This window comes from Leptosomus discolor, chromosome 1 (genome assembly GCF_034619465.1).
Source record: "Leptosomus discolor isolate bLepDis1 chromosome 1, bLepDis1.hap2, whole genome shotgun sequence".
Taxonomy (NCBI): Eukaryota; Metazoa; Chordata; class Aves; order Leptosomiformes; family Leptosomidae; genus Leptosomus; species Leptosomus discolor.
In genome coordinates this window covers 49,655,397-49,681,541 of record NC_141391.1, presented here as the reverse complement: position 1 = coordinate 49,681,541, position 26,145 = coordinate 49,655,397, and positions in this window count along the sequence as shown.

Below are 26,145 nucleotides of genomic sequence, written 5' to 3'. Positions count from 1 at the left end.
GTTGTTTACATGACCAGCTCACTCCAAATAATTGAAATTATTTTGGCCATAATGAAGGTTATAACCATATATGCATAGATCAGATACACCACTGTTAACAAAAGGAGATTTGATATGTAAAAATTCAGTCTTTTCAGTACTTTTAAAGATATATTGAAAGAATAATAAGCTACAAGAAACTTGTTTATTTCATTTACTTTCTTCTACATCACCTTTACTTAGTTTGATTTTGTTTTTATAGCATATTTGAAAAACTGAAACACCGTATTCATTCAAGGCCAGTATAGTTTCCAGTTCTTCTCTTAATCTTTCTCTTACTTTTTTACATGCTATAATGATCTCTAAAATTACTTTTAGCCCTTATTTTCTGTAGTAAACTGAAAACCATTACCTATTTTTTGCTATTAATGAGACTGTGATAATAAGATGTCCTCTTTAAATTTGTAATATATCTTGGTAAATTAATAATTTCTGTGCCATTCTGTGTTGATAATCTTAATCTTAGGCTACAGAAATTCCGTTCCAAACAGCAGAACTAGTAGTTGCAGCTTCCTTGCCATTTGTGGTTCATCAAGTTTAATACTGTGAATGTTTGAAGTTTTGTTTGTTTAACAGATATGTACAATATTTTTTATTTCACTCCATTGTTACATGTTCTCGGTTGACCCTGGCTGGATGTCAGCCAGGTTCCCACCAAAAGCCTCTGTAACAGTTCCCCATCTCAACTGGACAAGTGAGACAAAATATAACAAAAGGCTCATGGGTCGAGATAAGGACAGGGAGATCACTCAGCAAATACTATCACAGGCAAAACAGACTCAACTCAGCAAAATTAATTTTTTACTGACTAAATCGGAGTAGGGTAATGAGAAATAAAACCCAATCTTAAAAACACCTTAAAACACCCCCATTCCTCCCTTCTTCCCAGGCTTAACTTTACTCCTGATTTTCTCTACCTCCTCCCTTAGTGGCACAGGGGGATGGGGAATGGGGGTTGTGGTGAGGTCATCCTGCCGCTTCTTCTTCCTCAGGGAGAGGACTCCTCACGCTCTTCCCCCGCTCCAACATGGAGTCCCTCCCACAGGCTACAGTTCTTCATGAACTGCTGCAGCATGGGTTGCTTCCAGAAGGTGCAGTCCTTCAGGAACAGACTGCACCAGCATGGGTCCCCGGAAGGGTCACAAGTCCTGCCAGAAACCTGCTCCAACATCAGCTCCTCTCTCCATGAGGTCATAGGTCCTGCCAGGTGCCTGCTCCAGCACACACTTCCCACAGGGTCACAGCCTCCTTTGGGCATCCACCTGCTCGGGCATGGGGTCCTCCATGGGCTTCAGGTGAATATCTGCTACACCATTAACTTCTATGGGCTGGCGGGGGCGGGGGGCAGCCTGCCTCACCATGGTCTTCACCACAAGTTGCAGGGGAATTGCTGCTCTGGTGCCTGGAGGACCTCCACCCCCTCCTTCTTCACCGACCTTGGTGTCTGCAGAGTTGTTTCTTGCCCATATTCTCACTCCTCTCTTCTGGCTGCTCTTCTGCAGCAGTTCTTTCCCCTTCTTACAAATGTTATCCCAGAGGCACTACCACTGTTGCTGATGGTCTCGTCCTTGGCCAGCAGCAGGTCAGTCTTGGAGCAGCCAGCTGGCATTGGCTGTATTGGACATAGGGGAAGCTTCTAGAAGCTTCTCACTATGAAGCCACATCTGTAGACCCCTCACTATCAAAACCTTGCCACATAAACCAAATACATTAAATGATCTAGAAATCTTGTTTCCAATCACCATCTGTGGAGGATCTCAGTTGGACTGAGGCCCCTGAACAAGACGATTTTGACCTTGAGAGGATTCCAGTCTACCCGTGAGAGAACAGACAAATGCAAGAACAGCTGCAGCTGCAAGATAAGCAAGTCTTGAGAAAGTGTTGACTACAAGACAAAGCGTACATGCCCTTCTGGCAGAATGCGTGATCATGTGTACGGAAATAAAAGAGTATATAAGAAGCAGCCAAACGTTCAATAAACAGCTTTTGCTTGAAACCATATTGATTGATATGCAGAGTCCGTCCGTGCACAACTTTAACCATCCTTTCCAGTTTTGAGAAGTATTTTAAAATCACATTTTATAAAAAAAGAATAAGAAACAAATGATAGCTGGATTACTTGGGAGTGTTTGTTGGGTCCTATCTGACAATTTTGGTTAATATTATCTTTCCATAGAGATGAAAATTTTGCACATCTGTGATCTAAGATGACAACATCCATCTTTGTGAGCTAATTAAAAAATATGTATCATACTTAAAAAGAAACTTTTTTTTTTCCATGAAATCTGTTTCTTTTTACTGTTACCTGATGTTTGCAGGCATCTGTTGAAGTGTTATCTGGAACTCCCTCTCTTACGTGTGCGGAAGACTTCCATCTCACTTCAGCATTCTTTTTTTCCAGATTACTATTGCTTTACTTCTTTTTACTCCAGGTGTCATGAAAGATTGAACAATTATTTGACACAAGGTGTCATTCTGCCTCACTCAATGCCTTCCACTGCAAAGAAAAACACTGGATTCTACCATTTCTTCCGGATTTCCAAAACTGAGTAACTTACAAACCTGAGTTTCTAATACAGCTTGTTGCAAATGCTGGTTAAACCTAACACAACTTTGCCCAGTTTCACTGAATATCTGTGGCTAGCCAGCAGTGATTAACACCATCTGACACAGAAATGTATGTCCTGGTTTGGGCTAAATCAGAACTAATTCTGGTTTAGTGCTTTTAACTTTTCAGTTAAGTCTCCTCCAACTAACAGCATTTTCTGAAACAGCAGCCTGTTTTTCCAGACAGTGACTGCTCCTAGCAGTGATAAGGCCTGGTGTTTATAGTTCGTACCAAGGAATGGTATGCAGAGAGGCCCTTGCTTATACTTGTTCTTATGGCGACCAAGGTCACTTCTAAATCTTGTACTCCATGTTGGGGTGCTAGGACTGAAAAGGGTCGCACCTACAGGGAGGAGCGAACTGGACAGGTGACCCAAACCTGACCAACAGAGTATTCCATCCCATATACATCATATTCAGTATAAAGCTGAGAGATCACGAGGGTCTTGCGCTCTTCATCTCTTCCTCTCTTCTTCGATGGCCGACATCTGAAGAGGACTGATCCGTGCATCCCTGAATCCGGTGCCTGAGTCCAGCTCCTGCATCCCATCCCTGTCTGCTGCCGGGTTCAGCCTGGGACTGTTCCAGTGCCAGCCCTGCGGTGTGGTGGTGACGTATTGTCATCAGGGTGGGGGGAGTTGGGTTCAGTATTGGTTTTGTATATATTTGTACATATTGTATATATTTCATTTTTTTACTTATTCTTATTATTTATCTTTTCTTTTATTGTTATTGTTCCATTAAAGCTGTTTTAGTTTTCTTTTCCAAACCGTAAAGTCTCTCTTCCTTGTTCTCTCTCTCTTTCCCTTTTGGGAGGGGAGAGGGGTTAGTAGAGAGTGTTTGTCATTCGTTAGTGGCTGGCCCAGCCTCAAACCGTGACAATGTATCAATTCATTCAACTTCTCAGAGAGTATTTTAGTTACATACCCATCCTGGTTTTGGCCGGGAAAGTGTTAATTTTCTTTCTAGTAGCTGGTACAGTGCTGTATTTCAGATTTAGTCTGAGAATAATGTTGATAACACACTGATTTTTTCAGATGTTGGTAAGCAGTGCTTATCCCAAGTTAAGAATTTTTCAGTTTCCCATGCTCTACCATAGAGGAGGTGCACAAGAAGCTAGGAAGGGGCATGGCCAGGACAGCTGACCCAAACTAGCCAAAGGGATCTTGGACAGGGAGGGCAGATCACTGCTTGGGCATTACTCAGTGGGTGGTGAGAAATTGCATCGCGCATCACTTTTCTTGGGTTTTATTTCTCTCTTTTTTTTTTGGTTATATTCCTTCTTATTATTGTTGTTACATTTTGTTTTAGTTATTAAACCATTCTTATCTCAACCCACAAGTTTTACTTTTTTTTTTTCAATTCTCCTCCCCATCCTACTGGGAGTGTGGAAGAGTGAGCAAGCAGCTTCCTGGTACTTAGTTGCTAGCTGGCGTTAAACCACAACAATACCATCAACCACTATCTTGAGGATTGTCTAGAAAAATGCTATCAAGTTAGAAAGGCTAGGAAGTTCAAGGAGCCCAATGGCATGAGAGCATGGCAGCTTTGTGGCTGGACTCTGAAAACAGTGATAGTATCACTGAATAAATTTTTTTTCCAACAATTTTCAAGAAGTTTTACTTGCAGAAAAACAAATGATGTTAGTAAAAGCCATACTGTGTAGAGATATCCATACGCTTTCTGAACAATAGCTCATATACAAAAATAAGAGTGATCAGATGATTAGTGTGATGTTCAGCTGTAGAGAACTAATCCTATAGTTAGTGTAACATTACCTTAACAAGGCTGTACTGTTTCTGGAACATGAAATGTCTCATTAAATGCAACAGGTAACATTACACTGTGCCATAAGACATGTCTAGACACTACCTTAATACTAGAAAATAACATGAACAGTTCCCCTTTTCTGTGTCTGAGGGCAGCACACCCATGTCGATAGGACCAAGCGCTCCTCCTCCTCAAAGTGCAGTGGCCTGTGGAGAATGAACTCCAAACAGTGTTATCCCAAAAACCTCCTAGGCATTGTTCAGGGTAATGTCGTTGTGGGTCAAAAGTGTAACAGGGACTGGGCTAAAAATAAAGTGACCTAGGTAAATGCAAGCTACTGTTTGAACTTGTGTTCTGGCTCTGTGAGCTCACTAATACAGATATATCCATGCAACTTCTCCCATTAACAAGCCTATGTTACACCAAGCCTGCTGCCTCAAAAAAAGTTCTCACCATTTATAACCTGGCATGCTTTGTACTTGGGCATACTCACAACATGGTATCTATTTAATTGTTTTAAAGTTCTTTTTAATTTTTTTAAATTAATTACTAGCCCTCTGAACTCACCAGCTAACACAATCTTGTCCTAAGTTTTATTTGGATCTTTAATTAGTTTTTTGCCATGGATGTACTTCTGTATTTTAGTTATTCTCCTGCCTGTCAGGTTATCAGTTCTTTAATCTATTTTTTATTATAGATAAGGAGACTTTTTTATATTGTGGTACATTATTCTTTGTATCTATATTATGCTTGTACCAGGGTTTCTCTTTAGAGAGCATTCTTTAGAAAAAGAAAATTACATAATACAGTGTTTTTATTAGCTAATTTTCTTTCACATATTGGTTTTACTCTCCATGATTCTGCTTGTCTTCCATTTTGTGCTTATTCTTATATTCATGTCTTCTTTCTCAACTTCTGTCTTTTTCATATTCAATTCACTTTTGAAGGGCATCATGCTTTCTAGATTGAAGCCTTGTTTTATTTTTATATCTGTATTTCTGCTTCTCATTACTTGTGTGATGTTTAATCATTACTAAACATCTAGTTTAATAACTTTATATTAAACAGAGTTAAGCAAATAGCTTGTAGCTTTTCTAAGCTGCTGAATTTATTTGTAGAACAATGAAAAGAAAAAGCAAAATATTTTCCCTAAGGTTGATCTTTCTAAAGTAGAGTCTGAAGGCCAGTGAGATCAGGATAGCACTTTGATTGATCAATGCACCACAAATCTAATAGCGTGTCTCTGTTGGCTAAATTACTGACTTCCGTTACTCAAAGGGAACATCAATGGAAATTGCAGCAATGTTTCTAACAGTTGGAAGCTAACAATAGAAGATTATGCTAAAAGAGCTGCTATGCACACCAGGAGCAAAAATCAAAATGCCTGCTTTGCTTTTTTCTGTACAGTCAACAAGAAATTATGACCAATTATAATTCCGCTTTGGCTGAGCTTTCTTTTTTGTTGCAGCTATGGAGGATAGGAATAATAGACAACTACTAGGGCATATAGTGAGTTTTAAAAATTAACTTATCTTTTACTTTATTAAACATCCTTATTGAACACTCCTGTTTATCGGAATTTAGTGAGGTCTATAAATACTTATTCTGGCTTCTTTCACAGCAAAGTGAAAGAGTGAGGAAATTGTATATGCACTCTGCTTATCTCCCCATAAGGGTGACTGAGAAATAGATAGAACAGGACTTCATAGCTGTGACCCTGTATCAAGGAACTGCTATTATGTTCAACAAAAGCTTTGCAAGCCAGAAAGGAGGGAAAACTGTAACATTAAGTTTTCCGTGAGTGAACCAGTGCTATTGCCTCATGCACCGATCTTACTGACACAATCACAGTATATCTCCAAATTTTTGTTTAACTCCTATTGATGGTAAACATTGCCTCCAAAATAGCTCAAATGAAATAAGAGTTTTTCACATGCAAAATGTAACAGTTCTGCATGGAGCCCCAATTCAATGTGAAAAATTCCCACCAGGTAGAATTCTGTGGATGATAATGACAATGTCCTCTTCTGATAGCACCTATGGGGGCATCTTCCTGCCATCCACAGACTTAGTTAGGGCTACTAGATTGTCTGACAAAACTCATCAGGATCCTGTGTTATGATTACTTTTTTTCAAATAGATTACAAAGTCCTCTGATTTATCGACCCCTGGGAAAGTCTTAGTCTTCTTGCACAGCCTTATATTACCTCTGACAGTTGTTGGTTTCAGTCCTGAAGCATGTTAAGGAAGTTGCTAAACAGAGAGTATTCTATAGAGAACAAAGCACTGTTTTATTTAATTTGGTTATAATTTTGTTTCCTTTTATCTTTATTATTGAGATTACTTCAGTATCAGCTAAATTAATATACATACAGCTATACATAGAAAGAAGTCCTGGTATTTCTTACATATGAGGTTGAATATTCTTTACTGCTACTCTATACAATTTTATGTCATGCCCTTACTACCTAATTAAAGACATTCTTGCCAGGAATGTTATCTCTATGGGTCATAAGCTAGTTTCTGACAAAATGGGAGAATATGAGCTGACAGCTTTTAAAACTTGCTGAGAATACTCTCTACAGTGCTACAAATCAAAGCAGTGAAAGATTTTTGTAGAGGATACTTCTGCAGCTTGGGATGTAACTTCAAGAACTAGAATTTCAATTACGGTGGTCTACAAGAAGCAGCAAGTATTAGTACATAGAACTTGTGCTTAGATAGAATTAAATTCACTTTGCATAGTTTCATGGAAAATTCACATCCCACTTAAGCCCTTAACAAGGTCAACATCACCTGAAATATTCATGAAGCCTGGAAATGTATTTCTATTATTTATTCACTAAAGCTTAGAGACCCCACTGTGCCATAAATCAAACAAACTTAACACCATTTCCTTCAACAATTAGCCTGTACCTAGGGCTAAACTGTTAACAATTGCTCTATCATCCAATAAACCTGCACCAACCAGGAAGGGGAATCAAGAAAAAGGAGAGAAGACCCATAGGTAAACATACAACAGATTTAATGTACACACCACCAGTACAAAGAGAAAAATACTCAGCCAAATTAACATGCTGTTGTCAGCATGTACTGCAGAGAATCCCTCAGCAAAAGCCAAAGGAGGAGCAGGAAGATCCCAAGCAGGAAACCCACAAGAACAGTCACACAGGAGCTCCCTCTCTTTAGTAAACCTCCTTCCTTTATAATGAGCATGACATTATGGTATGGGCTACACCTGTAGCTAACTCAGGTCAACTGCCCTGGCTGGCTTGAAACTGCTAATGACTGGCCTATGATTCTATCCCAGCCGAACCAGGACAAATACATAATTAATACAAGTTAATATTGTCTTGAGAAGACCTTCTTTTTATTATTTGCATTAGGTAAATATTGTGAAAAGAACTTCAAAAAATGTCAGGAAATTAAATTACCAAGATAGCCACAACATTAAAAAGTTCTTGGAAATGCAGTTTCTGTGGGGTTTCTTTGTTTGTTTTTGTAAGAACTATTCTGTGCAAAGCCTGAATAACAATGAGAATGCACATCTGTGCCCATTTTGGCTAGGATAGAGTTAATTTTCTTCATTGCAACTTGTATGGGGCTATGTTTTGGATTTGAGACCAAAACAGTGTTGATAACACAAGAATGTTTTGGTTCCTGCTGAACAGTGCTTACACAGACTCAAGGCCTTTTCTGCCTGCCATACCCCCCCACCAGCGAGTAGGCTGGGGGTGCACAACAAGTTGGGAGGGGACACAGCTGAGATAGCTGACCCCAACTGACCAAAAGGATATTCCATACCATACAACACCATGCTCAGCATATAAAACTAAAGGAAGAAGAAGGTGGTGGGAGGGATGTTTGGAGTGATAGTGTTTGTCTTCTCAAGTAACTGTTAGTATGATGAAGCCCTGCTTTCCTGGAGATGGCTGAACATCTGCCTGCCAATGGGAAGCAGTGAATGAATTCCTTGTTTTGCTTTGTTTTGCTTGCGCACATGGCTTTTGCTTTGCCTGTTAAACTGTCTTTATCACAACCCACGACTTTTCTTACTTTTACCCTTACAATTCTCTCCCCGATCCCACCAGGGAGGGAGGGAGCGAGCGGTTGTGTGAGTCTTAGTTGCCGGCTGGGGTTAAACCATGACAACATTGAATCAGATAGTGACAGACAGATAACTATTCACCATCTAACCAAACCTAGAAAGATTAAGAAGGATTATTTGCAATATTAGTCCTTGTAGTTATTTGAAAAATTATGATTTAAAGTGCCTTTAATAAATTTAACTGTGCATTATTTTTCTTTATTCTAAGCAATGACAATATATTGTGCCTAATGTAAGCTCTTCAAAATATTCAGAAAGTCTCAGATTTCAAGATAGATTTCATTGATGTATATAAATCAATTAAAAGCTCACAAAATTGTATATAATGTGTAGCCCCTAATTTACCATCTCTAATCTTAAAAAAAAAAAAAAAAATTTGCACCATCCAAAATGTATATACAGGAATCAATATATTAAATAGCGTCATACAACTTTGTAGTGTGATGAAATAAGGTTTTAGAGTTATTCAGGAACTGCCTGTGTAGAGATTCTTGACTGCAATGGAAACTATGAAACAAGAGACAAGAGATAATAGGGTTTTGATAGAGTACACAGTGACAATGAATATGCAAAATGAATTTGAATGTATATTGTAACACATCTTTCAGTAACTTCTTCCTGTCAATAAGCCTTAAGTAAAAATAAACACAATAAAACTGATTGAATTCAAATTCAATAATTTAAATTAATTAAAGCAAAATATTTTATTGTTGTGATTCTAATTTTTGCTTTATGCTTTGATTTTTAAATTTATTTTTCACTTTCCACTGCACTTTAAGATATGGACTTTCTCTTTCATTCTTCAAAGACTTAGAAGATCAAGAATGTTACACTTTGGTATAATAAATTTTATTTGTTGTTAATTTTCACAGACCTTAATGTAGGCATATTGTGTTTTCCATTCCATAAAAGGCTGTATTTCGGGAGCAGAGAGGAATTCTGCCTGATTTCTATGTGCTGGCTGCTGCACATGGCTCCCATGAAACCTTCTTAAAGGGAGGAAGATTTCCCCTGTAGTAACTAAGCAAACCACTGGGGAAAAAACTTGAGTTCAGAGTGGAGAGAGAGAGAAAACAGTAAGCAGTGAAAATGAAAAAGAAATTTATAGGGCTAGAAAGGAGCCAGAGACTGGAAAGGAGGAAAAATTAGAAGGGAGCAGGACACACAAGCCCAGCCAAGTAGGAAAAAAGTGGGTTTTGGAGATACACAGAAGAGACCTAATTGAGTTTGTTGCCAATCAGAATCTGTGGATTCACAGCTAGACTAGAGAGAAGGAAAAATTCGGCACAGTAGCAGGGAAGAATTTATTTACAAACCCTTTGTTGGTATTCTGCTTTACCAAAAAGAACCTATTTCGTTCTATTTATAAACATTTATTCTTCTAAAGTCTGTTTCACAAATATCTAACTTCAGGGATTTAAAACCTTCCCTGGGTTTTTTGAGATATTTTCCTAAAAATAGTAGGGAAGACTTCTTCACCTCACAGCTCTAGCAGACATGAATTTGCATGCAATATGCACAGAATTAAAATTCAAGTTTTGAAGTTGTAATTATCATGGAAAGTATTCTTTTAAAATAATAGAAAATAATATCACTTTTTCTTCATTTGCTTACTTTTTAAAATTTAGATGACTTTATTCTGAGCTGAATACTTCTTTTGTAACATATTAACTACTTTATCTAAATAAGGGCATCAAAAAATCTCTGAGTGCCATAAGTGGTATATGGATATAGCAGCTACTCTGACATTTTCCTTGTTGTTTGGTTTCTGTTCATAAGGTGGCACTTGAGCTAAAAACTTGAATTGATTGTGTCAATCAAGCTGGTCCACAGTTTTAATGAATGCTACTTCATAAGATGTTTGCATGATTAAAAAAGATAATTCCTTTAAATAAAAGTTGCTTTAAAGCTCAAAGGAGTTGAACATTTCTGCTTTGAAGTCACTAGAGAGCCTTAAATTAGTTTTTCACTCATCAACAACAAATAATAAAGTTAAGCTATGGAAATTTGTTACACTGTTTACTAATAGACATTTAAAATACCTCAGAAAATGGCCTTTCACTGAAACTGTCTCTCACTTTACTGTTTCTTCATTCAGAAACTCAGTCAAAAGTGACAGAATACCAAGCTGACTCATTCATATCACTCACAAACTGTTTCTGACAGTAAACAAATTCTTGACTGGTTTTGATTTGTTGGACTATTTCCATCTAGCGTAATTATTTTATTAGTTAATTGAGTTCATTCAAAATATTTTTTGTGGGGATAAAAAAGCACAACCACACCCTGCTGCCTCAAAATATGACCCCAACCCTCAACAGGTGTTATATCTGAAAAATGAAACAGAGGAATAGGGTATACATGCTTTACACTATGCATTCTGGTAAATTAAATAGTGAACCAAACACTGACTGATAAAGAAATAAAAAAAACAGTGAAGTCACCTCTAGTGAGCTTCTTCCAATGTCATTAAACAGAAAAGCAGCTCATTAAGGATAGATAAAAGATAGATAAATCTGCAGCATTAAAAAAACAAAACAAAATAAAACATAACAAAACAAAACATACCTAGCAGTAGTAACACATAGCAGAAATCCTTTAACCTAATTTTATAATGATTAATAATAGTTACTGTGCAGCTCATGTCATCCATAACATATAAAATGTGTTGCTGGGCAAGTTTTGACAAAGCTAGATGGTAGGTTTTAGTCTTGGATATTTCATTACACTCTTCTTGGAGCTGTAAAAGGTAAAATAGATTAAAGGATACAATTGTCCTCATTTTTACTGCTTTTTGTGAGTGGATAATGCCACTTAAAGTAAAACAAGAAAATGGCTTTAATATTCTGCTAAACTGGGGATTATCAAGTCTTCTTGCTCTGCAGAAAGTAAAGCCTTCTGACAGCATTCTGTTTTTAGGAAGCTAATGGCCAAAGCCACTTATTTCCAGTTTATTGTCATTGGTTTTGCTGAAAGCCATGCAGTTTAACGGAATAATAGGCCACAGAAGCATATGCCCCTTGACAACCCAGTGTTGCTGACAGAAAACTGAATTGATAAGTATGATTCACTCAGAAAACCTCAAACACCTGCAGCTCCAGATGTCTCCTCAGAAAGATGTGTATTATGATGAAATCACTCAGTTACAGGATAATCTGTCAAAAACATATTGAAGATTTTTGATTCAGTTTAATCTTTTATGACTTTTTTGCTGTCACTTTAGCCTCTAGTTCTATCATGCAACTTCAGTAGTGAAAGATTTTGTAATTTTGTGATTTATTTTATGTCCTGTACCTATTCATTTTTTAAAGACCACTAGATGTAGGGGACAGCTGCCATTTTCTGAGGCAGAATTGATTCCCTATGTTGCACAGAAATACCTTTTGCACTGAAAATAGTTTGTTCTTTCTACTTTTGTACTCTTGAGGTATGAAATAAAAGTCTGAGAACAAGATGTAATTTGAATGCATGGGGAAAAAAACACAAACAAAATCAAAACAGACTAAATCTCTTACTGTTTTATAACTAGTTAGGAAACAGTACGAGTTGGAACTAAATGACAGTTAGCCTGATCAAAATGCCAAAATATATCACAGAATGATAGAATGGTTTGGATTGGAAGGTACCCTAAAGATCATCTCATTCCAACCCCCCTGCCATGAGCAGGGACACCTTCTACTAGATCCGGTTGCCCAAAGCTGCATCCAACACAGCCTTGAACATTTCCAGGAAGAGGGCATCAACTTCTCTGAGCAACCTGTTCCAGTGTCTCACCACACTCACAGTAAAAAATTTCTTCCCAATATCTAATCTAAATCTCTCCTCTTTCAGTTTGAAACTGTCACCCCTTCTCCTATCACTACACTTCCTGATAAAGAATCCATCCTCATCTTTCCTGTAGGCCCCCTTTAAGTACTGGAAGGATGCTATAATTTCTCCTTGGCACCTTCTCTTCTCTAGGCTGAATAACCCCAATTCTCTCAGCCTGTCTGCATAGAGGAGGTGCTCCAGCCCCCTGATCAACTTCGTGGCCCTCCTCTGGACCCACTCCAGGAGATCCATGTCTTCCTGATATCGGGGGCCCCAAAGTTGAATACAGTACTCCACGTGGGGTCTCATGAGAATGAAGTAGAGCAGAAAAATCACTTCCCTCAACTTGCTGGCCATGTTTCTTTTGATGCAGTCCAGGATGCAATTGGCTTTCTGGGCTGTGAGCGCACATTGTCAGCTCACTTAATTTTTTCATCCATCAACACCCCAAAGTCTTTCTTTGCAGGGCTGCTCTCAATCCACTCATTGCCCAGCCTGTGTCTGTGTTTGCAATTGCCTCAACCCATGTGCAGGACCTTGCACTTGGTCTTGTTGAACTTCATGAAGTTTGCACAGGCCCACCTCTCAAGCCTGCCAAGGTCTCTCTAGATGGCCTCCCTTCCCTCCAGCATGTCAACTGCACCACACACAGCTTGGTGTGATTGGCAAACTTGCTGAGTGTGCACTCAGTCCGACCATTTATGTCACTGATAAAGGTGTTAAATGGCAACAGTCCAAATACAGACCCCTGAGGAAGGCCACTTGTCACTGATCTCCACTTGGACATTGAGCTGTTGACCGTGACTCTTTGAGTGCAACCATCTAGCCAACTCCTTATTCACTGTGTGGTCCATCCATCAAATCCATGTCTCTCCAATTTAGAGACAAGGATGTAGTGCAGGACAGTATCAAGTTCTTTGCACAAGTCCAGGCAGATGACATTGGTTGCTCTTCCTTTATCCACCAACTCTTAACCCTGTCATAGAAGGCCACCAAATTTGTTAGGCACAATTTGCTCTTAGTGAAGCCATGTTGGCTGTCAACAGTGACCTCATTATTTTCCAGAAGGATCCACTTCCATGCCTGGCCAGGCACAGAAGTGAGACTGATTGGCCTGTAGTTCACCAGGTCTTCCTTTTTTTCCCTTTTTTAAAATGGAGTTTCACCTTTTCCAGTCAATGGGAACTTCACTGGACTGCTATGGCTTCTCTAATACGACCTCTGTAGCTGTAAGTTGACATGTAGGTTGCAAAGCAACATATTTCACAAGAAATCCCACTGACATGAAGATGGAAATGTCAGTGCATTTGATTAATACTGTTTGAAAGAAAATGCTCTGACAATCCGCGATTTTTTTTTTTTTTTTTTTTTCCTGGAATATAAAGCAAGCATATTGTCTTTTTTCCATCATAACAACTAAGAACAATTGTTAAATTATGCACATTTTCAATTTTCATATCTGTTCTAAAGAAATCAACTGTCAATGTGGTGATCTCCTTTATTAATATATTGTAATTGTGTTCGATAATACTTGTAATAAACTGAAAGTTCTCCAAAGAATCCCATGGTGCAACTCAACTGATTTTCAAGGGAAAAAAATTCCTATGACATATGCCAGTCCTTTAAAGCTTGAGCTGACACTGAAAACGTATACTACCTACTAACCAGCAATTCTTTATGTTTGTCATCCAGGCTCCTCTGTGCTGCTGAAGATCCCTTTAGAAGAATCTAAGGAATGTTAATGAAAGTTTACAAGCAATGCAGTTATATGAGAATTTTGAGCAGTGTAATCATGATAAAAATGTTGAAAGCGAACATTATATATATTAAACTATATTTTCAATAGCCTGACTTTTGCAATGAGTACGGATATTCTGCAGAAAAAACAGGTTTTACTTAAAAGGTAGCAGAAGCAAGGAATTAATTTGGATACACTGGAGCTGATGACCATTCTCAAACCTGCAGAAAATATCAGTTGTCTAATGGGTAAATATAATAAATCCACTGGGAAAGAATGGTGGGATGAAAACAAATAATGCCAAAGAAATGTCAAGTAGGAAGATGATGAAGTGAAGGATATATTCTACATTGTGAGGAAATTATTTTTCGGATACATCAAACATATACATATCAGTTTGATGAAAGTGCAAAGTAATTGATTCTAATGATCCTGAGTGACTCAAAGCTGTTGCATGAGGTTGCATTTAAAACTGCACAGCACTATCATTTCCTTATTTTTCTAAGAATGGATAAGTCCATTTATCTTCCAATAATCATCATGATTTTAAATTACTTTAATATTTTAAACAAAAATTCCTCTACAGCTTTTGCATCTAGCAGTATCATGATGTTTACTAAGCAACGTAAGGTGAAACTGGCAAGGGAGACTTTACAGAGTTAGCATGGTGACATTAATTATGCAGGATAAATTGTGAGAAATGGAATCATTTATCAAAATTATTTTTGCTTTAATCATTAAGGGCGCTATTATCAGTATTATAAACATATAGAAGGTTTACCACATCAGAAGGGTGTGGCGTGGCAGTTTGCATGGAAATTCGTGCAAACAGGGTGTGCAGGCAGGGGTCCCTAACAAGCTTGTAGGTCAGCAGCCCAGGAAAGTGATCCAATCACTGCCAGGATGGTGAGCACTCACCTCAGAGCTAAAACCAGTGTTCCTGCAAGGAAAAGCCCAGAAACATCCAATGCATCCACCCAGACAGATCTGGTAAGGAAGGAGATTTCAGTTCAGGTGGCAGGTTGCAGTGAGTGCCCAGACCCTTCCCCTGGTGGAAAGGTAAGTACCTGCACAGGGTGTGCACAGGCTGAGGATTTTTCATGTCAGGTGGCAGAACTACAGGAAACAGTCAGAAGGCTGCAAAGTATTAGAGGAGCTGAGACAGAGATAGATAAGTGGGTTCATAAACATGTTCCTGTAGCGGACACCACTGAGAATAATGAGGCACCTTGGACCCCGGTGACCCATAAAAGTGGAACTCTGCTACAGTCTCTACACTCCAGCATCACAAAAAAAAAACCCAAATGTGAAGCTTTAACAGATATAGACACCCATGAGCAAGGCCTGCACAGAGAACCTGTACCAGCAGTGCACAGTGGGCACTGAAAGAAGAAAACAATACCAGCAGCACAGTGGGTACCAGAAGAAGAAATGAGTGCTCATAGTGGGTGACTGTTAAAAGGCACTGAAGGGCCTATTTGCCGACCTGACAGAGAGTCATGGGAGTTATGTGTGAGACCAAAAAGAAAAATCAATGTGTATGCCTCAATACTGGTGACAGCACCTTGTAATAGGTTTGCGTGGCAAGGCTTTTGTAGCGGGGGGTTACAGGGGTGGCTTCTGTATGAAGTTGCTAGAAGTTTCCCCTATGTCAGATATAGCCAATGCCAGCCAGCTTTAAGATGGACTAGCAGCTGGCCAAGGCCGAGCCAATCAGTGATAGTGTTTTTCACCTCTGTGATAACGTATTTAAGAGAGTGAAAAAAGTTGTTGAGCAGCAGTAATTGCAGCGAGTGAGAGGAGTGAGAATATGTGAGAGAAACATCCTGCAGATACCAAGGTCAGTGAAGAAGGAGGGGGAGAAGATGCTCCAGGCGCCGGAGCAGCGATTCCCATGCGGCCTGTGGTGAAGACCACAGTGAAGCAGGCTGTCCCCCTGCAGCCCATGGGTGGTGGAGCAGATGACTGCCTACATCCCGTGGAGGGCCCCCACGCTGGAGTAAGTGGATACCTGAAGGAAGCTGTGAACCCGTGGGAAGCCTGCACCGGAGCAGGCTCCTGGCAGGACCTGTGGCCCGTGGAGAGAGAGAAGCTCACGCTGGAGCAGGTTTGCTGCTAGAGACCCTGTGAGGGGGGCTCACACTGAAGCAGTCGGTTCCTGAAGGTCTGCACACCATGAAGGAAACCCACGCTGGAGCAGTTCATGAAGAACTGAACTCATGGGAAGACTCACGCTGAAGAAGTCATGGAGGACTTTCTCCCGTGAGGTGGACCCCACGTTGGAGCAGGGGAAATGTGTGAGGAGACCTCCCCCTGAGGAGGAAGAAGTGGCAGAAAACAACAATGTGATGAACTGACCCCAACCCCCATTCCCTGTTTTTCCCCTTGTGCCGCTGGGGGGGAGTAGGGAGAAAAATCGGGATCAGAGTTAAGCCCGGGAAAGGAGGGAGGGATGGGGGGAAGGTGTTTTAAGATTTGGTTTTATTTCTCATTACTGAATTAATTGGCAATAAATTACATTTTCCTTTGATCGAGTCTATTTTGCCGTGACGGTAAATGCTGAGCTATCTCCCTGTCCTTATCTCAACCCCACAAGCCTGTTGTTATTTCTTTTTCTCTCCTCTCTCCTCTCTAGTTAAGGAGGGGGAGTGATAGAGTGGCTTTGGTGGGCACCTGGCATTTTGGCCAGGGTCAACCCATCACACACCTTCTAACTGCAAGACTTCGCTACCACAGCAACAGGCCCCTCCCTGCCCCAAGAAAGCCAGACAACAACAGGTGCACACCATGCCTGACTCAGAGCATGTAGTCCATGACCCACTGTGCATGTGTCCAGGTCCAGGATCAGAGTCTCAGATCCTCTGGAAAATTCCAGGACCTTCTAGAGACAATATTGGGCATGCTCCCCACCAGCAGGTGTGAGGCATGGACATGCAAACTAATTCCAAATACAGAGTCAGACATTGTCGCGGTCAAGATGGACAAAGCGACAAGACAACAAATCTTTTTGAAAGCCTGGTAGTACAAAAGCTTTTATTGCTCTCTTTCTCTGTTCATTTATACTCTTTTTTCCCTTAGCTTTCCCAGATGTGTCTCTTTCTAATTGGTTCAAAGTTTTTATGCAATCTTAATATTTTTTTTATTTGCACAGTTCATTATGAAAGTACATGTATGCCTTGTCTTACAGTCCACATTTTCTCAGAACTTGCTTATCTTTCAGCTGCAGCTCTTCTTGCTCCTGTTTGATCTCTCATGGGTAGACTGAAATCCTCTCAAGGTTAAAGTTGTCCTGTCCAGGGGCCTCAGACCAATTGAGATCCCCCACAAGACATCACTATAAAAGGGAAGAAGCTGTGAAGAACAGGGGCTGGCCCTCTCTCTCATCTTTCACTGTGGACGGACCCCTTTGCTGCTGGACATCAAAGACAGGAAGACCCTAAAGATTCATTGGATCAATAGGATGCCGAGATCCGTGGTAGCTATCTGGCGACTGTCTCTTTCTCTCTTCTCTTCCTTTCTCTCTCTCTTTCTCTTTCTCTCTCCTTCTTCATGTGAACAGTGGTAGTTAAATAAATTGAGTTATCACTTGACTCCATTTTAGTCTTTATTCTGTTTCTGAGAATCGCGAACCTGAGTCACAATAAAACATCTAATTGAACATCACTCAGGAGTTAAGCTCAGCCGCCCCTAGCCACCCAGAATTACCTGAGGTCAGTTAGAAAGCAAGGGGGTTCAACTTTTGCCAAATTGTTCCACCATTAGATCAGATCGTGACAATATGCTGCCTTTCGGGAGCTAAGATCTGAGATGTAGCTGAGAAGGTACCACAGCTTACCAAAAGCATGGACTACTACCCACCGTTACTCTTTCACGTGGGCATGAATGATACAACAAGTCACAACCTGTGTAGAATCAAAAAAGACTACACAGTCCGAGGGTAAACAGTGTAAAATTCATGTGCCCAGGTTATCTTTTCCTCTATTTTACCAGTTAGGGGTAGAGGCAACCACAAATCAACGGATAATGCATATCAATTCTTGGTTACGTGGCTGGTGCTGTCGTGAGGGTTTTCGTTTTTATGACAATGGGGCATCCTTCGACATTAACCTGTTATGAAGGGATGGAATTCATCTGTCTGGCAGAGGCAATGGTATCTTTGGTAAAAGACTGGACAACTTGGTACGGGTGGTTTTAAAATGAATGTGTCTGCGGGTAAGGTCCAGGGTAGCAGTGCCCATACCATTGCATTCTTACTGGGGAACAGACCAGGTTAAGTGGAGCAGCAACAAGTGTACCTTAGCTGCCTCTCCAGAAGAAAACCAGAAGGCCAGCTGCCTCAAGGGCATGTATAACTATGGTAGATCTTCCTCCATCTCTCCAGGGAAACCTGCATGCTCAATTGCCTCCCTAAAATGCCTGTACACCAATGCACACAGCATGGGGAAAAAAACAGGACGAGTTAGAGATCTGTGCGTAGATACAGGGCCACAATCTCATAGCAATAATGGAGACATAGTGGGATAGCTCATAGGACTAGAATACTGTCATGGATGGCTATGTGCTCTTTAGGAAAGACAGGCTAACCAGGCAAGGTGGGGCAGTTGCCCTCTATGTGAAAAATAACCCTATTGCCAAGTTGAACACTATGGGGAACCGTGTAACAGTGCTGTACTTCTTAGTGATAACATTATACCAAGAGGTACTTTTTAAGGAGTAGTCATGACCCACAAAGGTTTTACTAATGTGGAGCAGAACAATACAGCTGATAATGTACCTTCCCTGCTACAAGCAAACTAGACCTCTTTGTAGCATGAATCCCTTTCTGTTATTGCAGCAGTTTTGAAAACACCAAGATGTCTTTCAGGTCTACAGATCTGTGAAAAACAAGATGAAAAAAGTGTGAATTAAGTAACAGAAAAAGAAGATAAGAACGCCTTCTTTTCAGATATAGAAGGAATTATCTGAAATAATGAAACTTGCTGTCCCAAACAACACCATACAGAGTAGGTCCAGGATAAGGAATAAAAGAAATTTTAGAAAACTCTGAGCATGCACCGAATGAGACAGTCTCAAATCAAACATTAATGAAGAGTGACATGAATCAACTGCCTATGGTGTAATTAACCATAGCTATGTGTAGTCAATGTGTCAAGTTCCTGTGAGAATTACAGTAGCATTCATTGAGTTTGTAAGGATATGAAACACAGCTAATGCACTTACCCTCCCAACTTAAGCCAAGTCATCTTAACCTTCCTGAAAGTTTCCATGTAGACCTACCTTAAAGGATTTACAGAAAACTATTTTGAACATCATAGAAATATAGAATCATTTTGCATTAAATGTGAGCAGGAAGTGCATGTTATTTCCTATATTTATAAATTACAAATATTTTCACTTCACTGTTCATGGCTAATTCACATGCAAATTTATTTGTTAAGCTTCCCAGCAAATGTACTCAACAGTGGCACTTATTTCATACCAGTGATAATCTAAAAATTTCGTCTCCTTCTACAACAAGGTGACCCACCTGAAGTCATCCCCTCACCCAATGAGGGGAAGGCTGTGGATGTCATCTACCTGGACTTTAGTAAAGCCTTTGACACCATCTTCCACAGCATTATCCTAGGAAAGCTGGTGGCTCATGGCCTAGACAGGTGCACTCTAAGCTGGGTTAAAAACTGGATGGCCAAGCACAGAGAGTTGTGGTGAAAGGAGTTAAATCCAGCCGGCAGCTTGTAACAAGCGGTTTACCCCAGGGCTCAGTATTGGGACCAGTTTTGTTTAACATCTTTATTGATGATCTGGATGAGGGGATTGATTGCTTCCTCAGTAAGTTTGCAGAAGACACTAAATTGGGTGGCAGTATTGATCTGCTTGAGGGTAGGAAGGCTCTCCAGAGGGATCTGGGCAGGCTGGATCGATGGGCTGAGGCTAATTGTATGAGGTTTAAAAAAGGCCAAGTACTGGGCCCTGCACTTGGGTCACAGCAACCCCATGCAGTGCTACAGGCTTGGGGATGAGTGTCTTGAAAGCTGCCAAGCAGAAAAGGACCTGGGGGTGCTGCTAACAGCCAGCCAGAACATGAGCCAACAGTATGCTCAGGTGTCCAAGAAGGCCAACAGCATCCTGGCCTGTATCAGAAACAGCATGGCCAGCAGGAACAGGGAAGTGATCCTGCCCTTGTATTCGTCACTGGTGAGGCTGCACCTTGAATACTGTGTGCAGTTTGGGGACTACAAGAAGGACATTGAGGTGCTGGAGTGTGTCCAGAGAAGGGCAACAAAGCTGGTGAAGGGCCTGGAGAACAGGTCTTATGAGGAGTGACTGAGGGAACTGGGATTGTTTAGTCTGGAGAAGAGGAGGCTGAGGGGAGACATTATCACTCTCTACAACTACTCGAAAGGTGGTTGTAGTGAGGTGAGTGTCTGTTTCTTCTCCCAAGTAACAAGTGACAGGTGAAGAGGAAACGGCCTCAAGTTGTGCCAGGGGAAGTTCAGATTGGACATTAGGAAAAATTTCTTTATTGAAAGAGAGGTCAAACATTGGAACAGGCTGCCCAGGGAAGTGGTGGAGTCACCACCCCTGGAGGTGGTCAAAAAACGTGTAGGTATGGCACTTTGAGACATGGTTTAGTGGGCATGGTGATATCAGGTCAACGGTTGGACTTGATGACCTCAAAGGTCTATTCAAACCTAATGATTCTATGATTCGATGAATCTATTATCTTTTCTGCCTTATCTGACTATAGGTGTATCTTATTATGTTATTAAACCTAGAATATTAAACCCTTAACTAACTAACATTAAGTCCTTAACTCCATGTTTCTTAGAATCATAGAATCATAGAAGGATTTGGGTTGGAAGGGACCTTAAAGATCATCTAGTTCCAACCCCTCTGTCATGGGCAGGGACACCTTCCACTAGACCAGCTTGCTCAGAGACTCATCCAACATGGCCTTGGACACAAGGGGGCATCAACAACTTCTCTGAGTAACCTCTTCCAGGGTCTCATTACCCTCACAGTAAAAAATTTCTTCCTGAAAGCTAATCTAAATCTACCCCTTTTCAGTTTGAAACCATTACCCCTCATCCTGTCACTACACTCGGGTATCAAGAGTCCCTCCCCATCTTTCCTGTAGGCTCCCTTTAAGTACTGGAAGGCTGCTATGAGGTCTTCTTGGAGCCTTCTCTTCTCCAGCCTGAACAATCCCAATTCTCTCAGCCTGTCTGCATAGGCTCCAGCCCCATGATCATCTTTGTGGCCCTCCTCTGGAACCACTCGAGCATGTCCATGTGATTCTTATGCTGGGGACTCCATAGCTGAATCCAGCACTCCAGGTAGGGTCTCATGAAAGTGGAGTAGAAGGGAAGAATCACCTCCCTTGACCTACTGTCTATACTACTTCTGATGCAGCCGAGGATGCAATTGGCTCTCTGAGCTGTGAGACCACATTGCTGGCTCATATTCAGTTTTTCATTCCCTAGCACCCACAAGTCCTTCTCATCAGGGCTGCTTTCTTGTTCAATTTCTTTGGCTACTGAAGCTCCAAAGGGGAATTTTGAGAAAAATACAGAAATGAACCTCAGCTTTGCAGTGTCTGAAAAACTAGTGGAATGACAATTCTCAGTTGGCCAAATGACACTTTTCACTTCCAGTGCAGCATAAGCAATTCAAAGCATAGTGCTAGTATCAGTGAGAATAGAAAGCTGGTCAATACTTTATATTTTCCATCAAATTCTTGATGGATTTCTATAAATTGTTGTTAAAAAAACCTGGCAGGGTCTGTCTAAATCACAATGGAAATGCTAATCTTGCTTTCATGATTTTATACCTGAAGAAAATCTGCAATGAAAGGGAAAGAATGAGGGGTTTGATCAAGTTTGCGTCTTAGACAGATTATCTCTTTAATGGTTAGAATTGAAATCACACTAAAATGAAATGGGAGAGAGCATCTTCTGTTTTCTTCCTGTGAGTGAGTGTAAATGAGTGAATGTGGTATACCAATTACAGTGCAATAATTTGATATTTTTTTCGTTACTGCCATTGGCAAATTACTTTAACTTTTCTTTCTCTTGCGGATCAGGAATAGGGTGAAGGCAGGAAATTTTTTATGTCGGAAAATTTATTAAGAAATAATGTATTAAGAATATGTGACCATATTTGTATCAATTATATTTTTGCTTATTTTTACATTAAATTATATTAAACCAGAAAAGTAATATTTAAATAAGTAAAATTCATGTTGTAAAAAAAAGATAAAATTAAAAATCTCAGTGAGCTCAAAATTTCCAATGTAATTACTCTTACAATTTCTAGTCTAATTTTTGATTGTATGGTCTTTGTGTTTTTAATCAAAAAAGGAGAAATATATCAGAGGATGTAGGGAGGCAACTAGGAAAGCTAAGGCTTCCTTGGGGTCAAACCTTGCAAGAGAGGTCAAGGACAACAGAAAGGGCTTCTTCAAATACATTGCAGACAAAACTAACACGAGAGGCAACGTAGGCCCAATGTTGAATGAGGCAGGTGTCCTGGTGACAGAGGACACAAAGAAGGCGGAGTTACTGAATGCCACCTTTGCTTCTGTCTATACTGTTGGAGACTGTCCTCAGGAGCCGCAGATCCCTGAGGCCCCAGAGGAAGTCAGGATAAAGGAGGAGTTTGCCTTGATTGATGAGGACTGGGTTAGGGATCAGTTAAGCAATCTGAACATACATAAATCCGTGAGCCCTGATGCGATGTGCCCATGGGTGCCGAGGGAGCTGGTGGAAGTCATTGCTAAACCACTCTGCATCATCTTTGGTAAGTCATGGGGAACAGGAGAGGTGTCTGAGGACTGGAGGAAACGAAATGTCACTCAAGGGCAAGAAGGAGGACCCAGGTAACTACAGACTGGTCAACCTCACCTCCATTACTGGAAAGGTGATGGAACAACTTATCCTTAGCGCTGTATCTAGGCATATCAAGGATAAGAGGGTCATTAGGAGCAGTCAACATGGTTTTACCAAGGGGAAGTTGTGGGAGGACATTTATGAAATAAGGGACATGTGAACAATCCAGCCTTTCCAGAGAATCTGAGGTGGGACGTACTGGAACTGCTGAAAGCATAAACAACTTCCGGTGCAGGGGGCATGAACATCTTACACGTGCAGGAGAAGAGACAGCAGCCATTAACGACGCAGTTTTAATTTCTTGAAGAAGATGGGTGTGAACATCTGTGAATGTGACTTGAACATGACTCGCAATGTGGCCAATCAGGTTGGACTATGGGCTGTTATTTGCAATGAAGCCAATCAGTATTTATTGGGTGTGGTCGAGGGGTATAAATTGCACTGGAAACACGGAAATAAAGGTTCACTTGTTAGATCACACTGATCATGTCAGTGTCCTCACGCAGCTCCCGCAGTAGGTCATATTTGACCAACATGATAGCCTTTTATGAAGATATAACCAGGTGGATAGAAGATGGTAGTGCAGTGAGTGTGGTTTATCTTGATTTCAGTAAAGCGTTTGACACCATCTCCCACAGCATCCTCACAGCTAAACTGCAGAAGTGTGGTCTGGATGATCGGGTATTGAGGTGGATTGGGAATTGGTTCAAGGAAAGAAGTCAGAGAGTTGTGGTCAATGGGACAGAATGTAGTCAGAGGCCTGTATCTAGTGGAGTCCCTCAGGGGTCAGTACTGGGACCAGTATTATTCAATATATTCATCAATGACCTGGATGAGGGAACAGAGTGCGCTGTCAGCAAGTTTGCTGATGACACAAAACTGGGAGGAGTGGCTGACACACCAGAAGGCTGTGCTTCCCTTCAGTGAGACCTAGACAGGCTGGAGAGGTGGGTGGGGAGAAATTTAATGAAATATAACAAGGGCAAGTGTAGAATCTTGCATCTGGGAAAGAACAACCCCATGTACCCATATAGGTTGAGGACTGAGCTGTTAGAGGGTAGCATAGGGGAAAGGGACCTGGGTGTCCTGGTGGACAGCAGGACGACCATGAGTCAGCAATGTGCCCTCATGGACAAGAAGGCCACTGGCATCCTGGGGTGTATTAGAAGGGGTGTGGTCAGTAGCTCGAGAGAGGTTCTCCTCCCCCTCTACTCTGCCCTGGTGAGACTGCATCTGGAATATTGTGTCCAGTTCTGGGCCCCTCAGTTCAAGAAGGACAGGGAACTGCTTCAAAGAGTCCAGCGCAGAGCCACAACGATGATTAAGGGGGTGGAACATCTCCCTTATGAAGAACGGCTGAGGGAGCTGGGTCTCTTTATCTTGGAGAAGAGGAGATTGATGGGTGATCTCATTAATGTTTATAAATACATAAAGGGCGAGTGTCAGGAGGATGGAGCCAGGCTCTTCTCAGCGGTGGCCAATGACAGGACAAGGGGCAACGGGTGCAAGCTGGACCATAGGAAGTTCCATACTAACATAAGGAAAAACTTTTTGACTGTGAGGGTTACAGGATGGGAACGGGCTGCCCAGAGAGGTTGTGGAGTCTCTCTCTCCGGAGACACTCAAAACCCGCCTGGACTCATTCATGTGTGTCCTACTTTAGGTGGTCCTGCTCTGGCAGGGGGGTTGGACTAGGTGATCTTTCAAGGTCTCTTCCAACCCCTAACGTTCTGTGATTCTGTGATTCTGTGAACTTGGAAAAAAATTATGGGATAAACCAGTATCTATATCAAACTAAATCCCACTAACTTTTATTGATTTAGATACAGATAAATTTATAAAGAATTATTTTATCTTTAAATTTATTAATGACTTGGAAAGTTAGTCACAGCTTTCCTGATGTATAAAATTAAGTATCTATGTATTTGGATTTTTTTCTCTCTGTGAAATGTACCACAGTAAACCAGAGTAATTGGAATGAGAAAAAATACAACAGATTATGAGACTATGGAAAGAACATAATGGATTGAATAAGCAAACACTACCTTTTTTTTTTTTTTTAATAGATTTTTTCTCTTTTAAGACTGGTACTCTGCTGTATCCGGCACTTTCCTCAGCTAATGATTGCTTTCTTTCAGAACTTAAGTTTCCCTGTTCTCTCACCTAGTATCAGCTTCCTTAGCTTTCATAGCAATTAGCCTTGACTATCCGTCTTGTTAAAGCATGTTTTTTTTCCCTTTTGGCCAGAATCACAATTTGCTAGTCTGCTGATTCTGTTTTACAGCTCTGGGAATAAGCGATTAAAAAAAAAAAAAAAAAAAAAGAAAGAAAAAATAAAAAAGAAAATTACAAACTTTGTAGCTTTGCATCTTTTTTTTTCCTTTGAAGACATGAAATTAACTCTGCTGACCATTTACCTCATCAGTAGTATCTCCTTGGCATTTTCTAAAACATATTAGTATGCAATCTAAGGTCCGTCAGATCTAGTATATTTTTCATTGAAGAAGTTAGTCATCATTGATCTATCCTATTCTGGGACAAATAATTTCATTCGTTCAAATTACTTCGTGTCACTTTGTTTCTTCAGTCATTACCAGACCACAATGTGAATCTTTAGATTTTCCTTTTATCTTGCTATGGTCAAATCACAACCTGGGTTTCTCAGGTTCTTTGGCAGTCTGAAATCACAACCAAGGCAAGTCCATATTCTCATCCACACTAATTGTGTATTAATGTAGGCATTCATGCACATAGTGAGATCTGAGTGATTTTTACTCATCCTGCCCATTTTTCTCTGAATATGCAGCACAAGCAACATTGTTATCCAAACACCAAGTTCATCCAAGCTCTTTAGCCTTAAACCAACCAACAAACCAATCTACCCTCTATCTTTTTATCTACCTTTATCATAGAAGAAGGGGAAAGATTTGGAATTTTTTGGCTAATACATTATTCATGTTGAGATGTTGTTTTCCTTTTGTAAGTTTTTATTCTTTAATATCATTATTTATTCAATTAAAATATAGTCAGGGATTTTTGTTGTTATTGTTACTTTTGTATTTCTAAACTTGAAACACTGCAATGACAATGTACTGTGATTAGCAGGCAATTAGTTATTCCTAGGTCATTTCATATGTCTTTTAACTTCTCAGTCCATGAAAGAAAGGAGGAAAAAAGGCATTTCT